Below are 10,504 nucleotides of genomic sequence, written 5' to 3' on the forward strand. Positions count from 1 at the left end.
CAGCTAATTTTAACATCTAGTAATTAAAGATCTGATTCTATAATTTTTTGTCTAATATGTCTGTCACTCAGCTCAGTTCGTCCCTTGTCTAGAGATACACTCTAGATGTATGAATTCCCTGAACTTGGTTTTTAAGTGCATTTCTCCAGAGAGAATGTGTTTTTGCTTCTTCTGGGTGTGGTTAAGGCCTGGAATTAACACTCAATATTATGCACTGCCTTGAGATCTGAAATCCAGAGGGCTTCAAATGGCCTAACTGAAACGTTCCTTTCACATACCACTCCTTTGGATAAGGTTCCCTAACCAAAAACCTTACTTGTCATGGAGACCAAGCTCAAGGCTTACCCCTAAATAGCAGGTGTCCATCCCCTGTGAGCCCACAGAGTTATTCAAACAAGCCAATTGCATCTTCTCACAGGAAACAGGGGCATCCCAGCCTCTTAATACTACAGAGACTGCCTCTCACAGCTCTTGTCTGTTCACTCTGTTTTCAAGTGCAACCCCTGTGTGACCCTGAATGGCAGTGTCCTCCTCCCCAGGCTCTGAATATATGTGACTAAGAAATTGCTATCTTTCTTTCTCAGGTTGAGTGTCCCATGCTCAGCCATCCTCATTGCCCTGGGATGGAGAAACCCTCCTTCACCAATGGACGAAGGGGAGGCAAATAGAACTTTGGGTCCTGAGGTCATTATCAGCACATAACACTTCTGTCTTGGGAATTTGGAGACTCATCTTGTAATGTAAACTTAGGCTTCAACCCCAGTAAGTGTAAGCAAAGTTTATAATTTATACCTTTACTCAAGGAAAGTTATTCCACCCCCACCCCCCCTATTTTGCTTTTCTTTACTCAAAGACCAGATAGATACACATCCTCACAATCTCTCCAGGGAGTGTGTTTTTTTCTATCTACCATGGATTGGGGGGTGGGGTGGGGGAGTGCCCTTTAGTGATTCCTCTCTTTTTTTAAAAAAAATATATTTTTATTGATTTTAGAGAGGAAGGGAGAGGAATGGAGAGATAGAAACATCAATGATGAGAGAGAATCATTGATCGGCTGCCTCCTGCACACCCCCCACAGGGAATCAAGCCCGTAACCCTGGGCATGTGCCCTTGGCTGGAATAGAACCCAGGACCCTTCAGTCCACAGGCTGACGCTGTTATCCACTGAGCCAAACTGGCTAGGGCAGTGATTCCTCTCTTTGTGTTAGCTTCGCCAGTTTGACTTTAGCCTTACTCAGCCCTGTGGTTTATTTCCTACCCGCTACACGAGGCTATTCCCAAGCCTGTGTTTATTACCTATTACATAATTTCTCCCTTTCTTGCCCTTTCTGTGAAATTCAATCCTTTAATTCTCTTTTAAAAAAAAAGTTTTATCTTTTGCAGAAGCTCCATCATGCATTAAGAATATTTCTGTTTATATATATTATACAGCTGCACTTACATTTTTTGCCTATACTAGGAGGGCATTTTCTAAAAAAATCTTTCTTCCCTCAATCTCTCTTTCTCTATCTGCCCCCCCTTTCTCTCTCTCTCTCTCTCTCTCCCTCTCTCTCTCATATGCACACAAAACCAGAATATAAAAGCTAAGTTGAACCTTTCTGCATGTCATTAAGTGTTCTTCTAGCATGTGATTATATTGGTTCCACAGCATTTAATCATACAATTTTAGCATAATTTAGCTAAGAATTCTGTTTTCAGACACTAAGATTTCAGAAATCTTAATATTTTTATAGTTATATAAATAGTGTCACAACTAATATCTTTGTATTAAAAATCTATCTCTGATCATTTCCTTAGACTAGATTCTTGGATGTGTTATTATCCTGCCAAAGGGTATGAACTCTTTGGGGGCTCTTGATACATTTTGCCAAATTGCTTTCTAGAAAGGTTGTAGCAATTTACAATTCAGTGCAGTGTGGTAGGTGAAAAGTGATGTATCGCTGATGATTTAATGTGCATTTCCTGATTACTCGTGAGGTTAAACATGAACTGAGTGTGCTATGTGTTTAACCAATTCCCTTGTAAGAATATCAGGAGGTTTTAATTATCCAGTTTGGAGGTTTGTTCATTTCTTCATTCAAAATATTTGTGAATCCTCCTCTGAGCACAGCATTGTGTTAAAACTAAGGATTAGCTCAGCAGCCCAGCATCTCTCAATGGCCATGGAAAGCTGGCATACAAGGGAACAATTACATAACGATGCGAGGAAATGTAGCGGCAAATGAAGGGTTCTGCTCAGCAACCCGCTGCTGTACTAAAGAAAAGATCCTTCTTCACTGTTTTTGAATAATCAGAATGAATCTCAATGTTATTTCATGCTTTCTATTAAAAAGGTAAGTAGCGTATTGAAATCTGACTTTAAGTGATTTTATTTTATAGTTAATATTGTCTTTCTACCTCAGGGCTCCTAGGGGGTGTACCAACATCTTGCTCAACTCCATCGCTTCTATCCATTATCTCTAGGAGAGGATATGCTAATTGTCACCTAAAGGAATTCTGAGATATTATTTAATGAACTATTGCAGTTTAATATAACTGGTAAAACCATCAGCTTTTCTCTTAGTTGTATTCATCAGATTCTTAAGAAATTAACCTTTGCCTTCTAAAAAGGTACTTTACATGTATTACATTCCTTGGAACAGTCTTTCATTTGTATTCTCACTGAATTATTATTCATAAGAGTTTCTCATCTGAGAGAAGGCCACTCATGTGAGAAGGTGGCCATCTCTTTTTTTAAAATATATTTTTATTGATTTCAGAGAAGGGAGAGAGATAGAAACATCAGTGATGAGAGAGAATCAATGATGAGAGAGAATCAATGATGAGAGAGAATCATGGATTGGCTACCTCCTGCACGCCCCCCCCCCCCGCCCCCCGGATGGAGCCAGCAACCAGGGCATGTGTCCTGACTGGGAATTGAACCTGGGAACCTGGGACCCTTCAGTCCACAGGCCAACACTCTATTCACTGAGCCAAACCAGCTAGGGCAGAAGGTGGCCATCTCAGTGTGTGATATCCCCAACAGGACATTCCTTCAAGTCTCAGATAAAAAGCTTTACACCTTTCCTTGCCTTTCATCCAGAGTCAAGGGGTCAGTTGAGCATGTGTGTTGCAAGCAAGAAGACTAACGGGTGCACACAGCTCATTTGTCTGTGTAACCAGCACCAGAGGACAAAAGCAATATATACACATTTGCACATCAAACAATAGGACCACATAACATTTAATGCAGAACAAAAGTAGACTACATACCAAAAAGCTGTTTTATTTAGGAAAATTTTTTTTGTGTTGTTATGATCATTTTTACACTATTTTCCCCAGTGCATTGGCTTCATGGAGGGTCTATTGGCTTTGTAGGTTGCCAGAACTAACAAGTGCTTTGCTTGATCTCAATCACTACAAGCCTAATCCTGGAAGATATGATAGGCTATCAGAGTACCCTACACCATTTTTGACAATATGGAAGAAATCTTATATTTGGTGAAAAGAGAAAGAGAGAAAAGAAAGAAAAAAAGGAAGGGGGTAGGGGAAAAAGAAAAAAGAGAGGTGTGTACAGGCCGCTAGGCAGCCCTCTGGTCTCAGCTGGGTTTGCTTGTACATTTCTCATCAGCTTGTTACTCTTGGCTGGTCTCTTCCAGAATACTAAACTGAGCTTGTTCCAATGGTGGTGGCACAGCTAAGAGAGAGTGAGTTCTGGGCTTGAGATGTGTACACTATAGTTTCCACCATTTTCAATGTACAAAGCAAAGTCCACTGTTAATCCAGTCTTAAGGAAAAGGGAAATGGACTCCCCCTCCTGATGGGAGGAACTGCAAAGTTGTATTGCAAAGAGTATGGATGAGAGCATTATGCTAAGTGAAATAAGCCAGTCAGTGAAAGAAAAATAGCACATGATCTCACTCATTTGTGGAATATAAAGAACAACATAAACTGATGAACAAAAATAGATACATAGGCAAAGAAGCATCGAACTACAGCGGAAAGGCTGGGGAGGGTTGGGAGGGGGGTAAGAGATTAACCAAAGGACTTGTATGCATGCATATAAGCATAACCAATGGACACAAGACACTGGAGGGGGCAGGTGAGGGCATGTGCCGGAGGGTAGGGGAGGCTGGGGGAAGGTCAATGGGGAAAAAAAGGAGACATATGTACTACTATTTGTAATACTTTAAACAATAAAATAAAATTTTAAAAAATGTAATAAAAGAGTGGGGAAAAGAATTGGGGCTATTTTTGAAATCTCTCTACTAACAGATAACAATTGTTTCCAATAAAGTTGTATATTTTTTTCTTCCTAAATTTTCCTTAAGTTTATCAGATCCTTAAATGTAACTTTAATAAAAATAAATCATGCTATATTTATCTCCAAGTTTGTTAGGTCATAACATCTTTCTTGGTCAGTATATGTAGCATTTCTTTCAATGTCTGCATAGGGTTTAATAAATCAATGTGTCATAATTTAACCATTTCTCTATAGGTGAGAATACAGTTGACTTCTTTTTCCTAGTGCAAGCATATCTTTACAAGCACATATTTGTTTATTCGTGGCTTTAATTGTAAAAGTTTGTTTTCTAGGAAGATGATTTCTGATTCAAAGGGTGCATACATTTTTCATTCTCATAAACTAAATGTACTCTATTTAGAAAGAGGCTAGTATTGGTGACATATTTGTCAGTGTAATTAATGCCAGTTGCTGGAACAGATAAACTAAAACACAGTGGCTTAACACAAAGAAAGTCAGATACAGGTCAGACAACCAATTTGAATAGCTCTGCTCCAAGCAGTTACTCAGGAACCCCAGCCTCCTCCCCCATGTGCTCCTGCCACCTCAGAGAGTGGCCTCAGAATTCCTTCACTGCATCCTTTCTCCTTAGCGAACTGCCCAGGAAAAAAAGTTATAATCTAATCTAATAAAAGAGAAACATGCAAATTGACCACACCTCTGCTACATCCCAAGCTACGCCCACCAGCCAATCAGAGAGACTATATGCAAATTAACCCAATCAAGATGGCGGCCACCAGCCATGGAGCTGGAGCAAGCAGGAGGCTTGGTTGCCCCGGCGATGGAGGAAGCCAAGCTTCCCGCCTGCCCTGGCCTGCTGTGGCCTCTGCTCAAGGCAACAAAGTTTCAATCATAGAAGATAAATAAATCCCAGATACCTGCTTTCAGCCAGCCTCCACTGGGAGCTTGGGTGGCTGGGGGCTGTGGCCAGCCTGCAAACAGCCATCAGCCACTCACCCAGGCTGGACACACCCTCATGGAGTGAGGGTCCCAGCTGGGGGGCTTGGCCAGCCTGCAAACCGCCATCAGCCTCTCACCCAGACTGGCCAGACACCCCAGCAGGACCCCCGCCCTGATCCGGGACACCCTTCAGGGCAAACCAGCCGGCCCCCACCCATGCACCAGGCCTCTATCCTATATAATAAAAGGGTAATATGCAAATTGACCCTAACAGCAGAACGACTGGGAATGACTGGTCACTATGACACACACTGACCACCAGGGGGCAGACGCTCAATGCAGGAGCTGCCCCCTGGTGGTCAGTGCGCTCCCACAGGGGGAGCTCTGCTCAGCCACAAGCAAGGCTGACAGCTGCCAATACAGCGGTGATGACGGGAGCCTCTCCCACCTCCTCAGCAGCGCTAAGGATGTCCAAATGCAGCTAGGCCTGCTCCCCTGCTGGCAAGTGGACATCCCCCAAGGGCTCCCAGGCTGCCAGAGGGATGTCTGACTGCCATCTTAGGCCCAATCCCCCGGGGAGCGGGCCTAAGCCAGCAGGTGGTCATCCCCTGAGGGGTCCCAGACTGCGAGAGGGCACAACCCGGGCTGAGGGACCCCCCTGAGTGCACAAATTTTTGTGCACCGGGCCTCTAGTAAGGAGATAATGGAAGATACTTTAAGGCCAAACCTGAAAGTGGCTTATTGTCTTTTACACATTTGTTTGCCTAAAACTTAGTCAAATAGGCTCAATCTAACTGCAAGGGAAGCTGGGAAGTGTAGTTTCCTTGTGTCCCTAGAACTAGAAACTACTGATGATGAATATCTCATCAGCTTGTGTCTCTGATGATGATGTTTTCTTTATGTGATATTTCTAGTATATGTTATTATTATTCCTTAGAAATACTAGAAAACTCAAAACGGAACAAGTCATGCATAATTCCAGGACTTTTAAAGTTTAAAAAAGCCAATACTATCTATCCCGTTCCAAACCTGAAGGTAAACATTGCTAACAAATTGGAGTTTATTCCATTTAGTTTATTTCTGAAGCATATCTCTATGTATCAAGTGTATATCTGTGTATCTATCAATATCTTTTGTATATCTTCGTTAGGGGCTGAACTGTTTCCCCCATAATTCATATGTTAAAGTCATAACCCCCGGTTTCAAAATGTGACTGTATTTGGAGATAGTCCTTAAAGGGGCAATTAAATTAAAATGAGATATTCAAGTGGTCCCTAATGCAATCTATCTAATTCAGAGCAGCATGTGGAAGACATCATAGAGGAGCAAACACTCAAGTTGGGGCGAGGAGGTGAGAGAAGACTTCACAATGAGAGTATTATTTGTGGGGCATCTTGAACCATCAGGTGAGCCAAAAGAACATGTCTAACTAACACACAAGACACATTCATTAGAGTCTCCCTGCCCACAGAGTCTTGAAAGCAGCCTCAGTAGTATTCCTTTATTTCTTTGGCTGATTATGTTTAAGGATAGCATGGTAGGTGCTGAAGTACAGAAAAAGAGGGAAAGAAAATTGATTCTCCCCCTGCCTCCCAATCAGGTGTCTAGAAAAAGCTCAGAGATGAGCAGGCTCAGAAAGGTGGCAGAGGCCCAACTCTAGCCTCTGGACTCTACTTTCTCCCAGACACCCAACCCAGGACCTGCACAGGCAGGTGATGAACCGTGGGCCCTTGCCAACCCTGGGTGAGTCCCTGTGCCTGGGGGCACAGCTCAGGAGCACTCAGCATGTTGAGTGCGCACGTGTCTGTGTGCTTTGGAGGCACAGGAGTTGCTTTGGCTGTGCTTATGAAAAGGCAGTTTGCATAGTGAAGAAGCGTCCACGTGTAGAGGCGCTTGCCTGGGCGGGAATTCTGGCTGGTACTTACCCACTGTGGGTCTTCCCTACTTGACCACATTATCTTTCTGTGCCCCAAATTCTTCTCCAATAAATTAGGATATAATAATACCTATAAGGAGTTTAAACCAGTGCCTAGTCTTAGTGTACATAAATTTTACAGCATTTGTGAGTCTACTTACATAAGCTATGCACTCTATCAGCATCCTTGTCATATTGAGGTTCAAAAGATGGATTTACTCCCCAAGTCTGGCAAAGAGCAGTGCTTGTGTTTAGCCCCAGGTTGGTGGACACCAGAGCCTGGGCTCTTACTCTCCTTGCCATCCTCTCCACCACCAGAAAGTACGCACTAACCAAGAGATTAGAAGCGGATTTTCTATTCCCAATGCAAGAAATTATTGCTTGCATTGTGGTAGTTTAACACACACACACACACACACACACACACACACACACACACACACAACACACAAAGCCAAATAGTGTCATCTTAAAAAGGCGGGGGGGAGGAAATATTCCTTAACATACAGTATTCTTGGAAGCTTACTTAATTAGCCAGATCAATGAAACCATAGACCTACCTTTATTTGCAATTGCCCATAGGCCAAATGTAAAGGCAAGCTTGCTTGCTGACATTGTTTTGGTGTGATCTCTTTCGGTCTGGAGCAGGGGGCCAACATTCCAGTCAGTACCTAGCGCTCACCGTGGACAAGTGCCACAGAGAGAGGCCAACGTGGTCTCGAGTTTTCGTCTGTCCCATTCCTTTTCTGTCTGATCATTGATAACAGTTATTATTTAATCAGGTTTGTCATCTCTTTATCCTGCCAGAACCTCACATACTCAAAATATTTTACAGACGGGGAACTGTATCCTGGTTTGTAAAGTAGAAAACCTACTTAAGATACTTTTAACAGAGCACTGCTGAGCTGAAAGGTAGCTCTCCAACAAGATCTTGGAGAAGTGCACACTGATGTGAAACATCAAATGGTAAAAATAAAGTAAACTCAACTGCAAACAAGGAACAATTGCAGGTAATTCAGGGGAACTTCGACACAGCTATTAAAGGGCATTCTAGAAGAGACTTTGGGCTGTTTCCGTCCCCGGAAAAGGCCCAGCCACTAAAGAAAAATTGGTTGACATGTATCTCCAACTGCAGAAGGGGCCTTCGATGCTGCCTCATTGCTTCTGTCAGTTCTTTCTCACCTTCTATAAATAAATACAATAGTGCTTTCAATTATAACAAGTGGTTACTTTATGTGGGAACAGGTTAAGTTAGTGTTATATTTTAGACTCCCCTTTTTAATTTTCAAGTCCAACACTGAGATGAAAGAGATGTTTTGCAGCTCCCTTATTTTGTCCAGCTTATTGAAGCTCGAAGACCCTGAGCTCCAGGCCAGGCTTATTACAAATCCCATATCCTTGGCTCTGAACTCACCTTTGCAGCTTTTGAGCCACTGAGCAAGTCTCAATTGTCCAGGAATTCACATTGTGCCACTCAGTCCAATAGTATACAGTAAATGCAATTATATCTATCTGTCTTTATACCTGTATGTATAGATCCTGAAAGAATTCAGATAACCAATAGCTGAGAAGCTCAAATAAGTTTATTAAAGGGATGCTCTTAAATATGTTCTCACTCTTTAAAACCAATGTCACAGACAGAATACATTTTTTTTTCTCACATACTGTAAGGAGAAAATGTTCAGTCTCATTAGGAGAATTTTTATGTTTTATTGATTAGAGCTATTTTATATAGGTGGACCAATAGCTATTCTTTCCATTGTAGAGGCAGCAATGCCCCCGGGGGTAAAGTGCAGTAAACTGTCCATGTTCAAATCCTGGCTCTACTGCTTACTTTGATTGTGAACTTGCTATAATTATTTTGTCCACACATAATGAGGAGAAACAATTTACCTGAATTCAATTCAATTAAACAATGAATGATTGAGTGCTTGTTATGTTTAAGAAATTGTGCGTGGTATTGCAGGGGCCTCCGAGGTGAACAGAATATGGTTATCCTGCTCCAACAACTTGTTGAGAAGGGAGATATTAAAAAACACACATGACTGTAGCACAAGGTGACATATGAGAAGTCTCATCAAAGACTCACCAATAAGGGCTTCAGGAATGAGAGCAGGGAAAGCCCAGGTCCAGGTGGAAGGTCCAGGAAGAGTTTCAGGAAGGAGTGTCAGTTGAGATGAAAACAGAAGCAAGAGGGATATGAAGACAAGAGGAAGTGGGGGCGAGGCAAGACATTGCCCACTAACAAACACACGGAAGCCAGAAAAAGTCAGGCCATGTTAAAAGAATATGAAGTGATCTGATCAGGTAGAAACACAAAAATTAAGAAAAGAAAGACTGGCAATCTGTGGTCTAGAATACTGGCTGTGGAGTCCTTGCTTAACTCCAAAATCAATAAAAATAGGTGACATTCACTGATATGTACCAAATGCCTCTGGAAGCTTCTAGAAACAGATTAAACACTGGCTGAAGCTTTAGATGCAAAGATACTACATCAATAGGAAGCAACCTTATGAGTTTTCTTATGTGAAAATAACAGATTAAACTTTGAATGGAAATTTATAAATTAATTTACAATTTTCAAGAATGTGTTGGAACTTTATCACATTTTACCAAGCGGCAGCCTTTCTGAAAGACCTATTTTTGCAGGAATTGAAATAATTAAATTGAAGATTCAGTGTACCTTTTCAATCATTGTATTAAAAAACCCATTCTGGTTTTCTCTGAGGGAGAGATAAACCACTGCTAAGGAAGTGGCTAAATCTTTTATTAAACTACTGTATTCACCATGAAAATGACATACTCCCAAATAACATCTAAAATTAGAAATAACACCTTGAAATTAGAAAAAGATTGCCCTTTCAAAACTAGCTTTCAGAGGGTAGGGGAGTGAGGGCTGGGTGATAAAGGTAAAAGGTTTAACCAAAAACAATGTTTTTTAAAAACGTAGATTTTGTACTTACACCAGATATTAGAAGTACAAAGCTGATTAAGATATATGTTTTTTAAAAACGTAGCTTTTTGTACTTATTTCTACACCAGATATTAGAAGTACAAAGCTGATTAAGATATAATTTAGAACAAAAGCATTTATAAACAAACTAGTGGTCTGCTGCACTAGAGGCTGAGGGGAGTGGGCCTAAGCCGTCAGTCAGACATCCTTAGTGCTGCCGCGGTGGGGGGAGAGGGTGCACTAGAGGCTGAGGGGAGTGGGCCTAAGCCGTCATTCAGACATCCTTAGTGCTGCCGCGGTGGGGGGAGAGGCTCCTGCCACTGCAGCTGCGCTCGCCAGCGCGTTCACCAGCCTTGAGCCAGCTCAGGGCTTCTGGCTGAGTGGCACTCCTCCTGTGGGAGCGCACTGACCACCAGGGGGCAGGTCCTGCGTTGAGCATCTGCCCCCTGGTGGT

This window comes from Myotis brandtii, unplaced genomic scaffold (assembly GCF_000412655.1).
Source record: "Myotis brandtii unplaced genomic scaffold, ASM41265v1 scaffold351, whole genome shotgun sequence".
NCBI classification, from domain to species: Eukaryota; Metazoa; Chordata; class Mammalia; order Chiroptera; family Vespertilionidae; genus Myotis; species Myotis brandtii.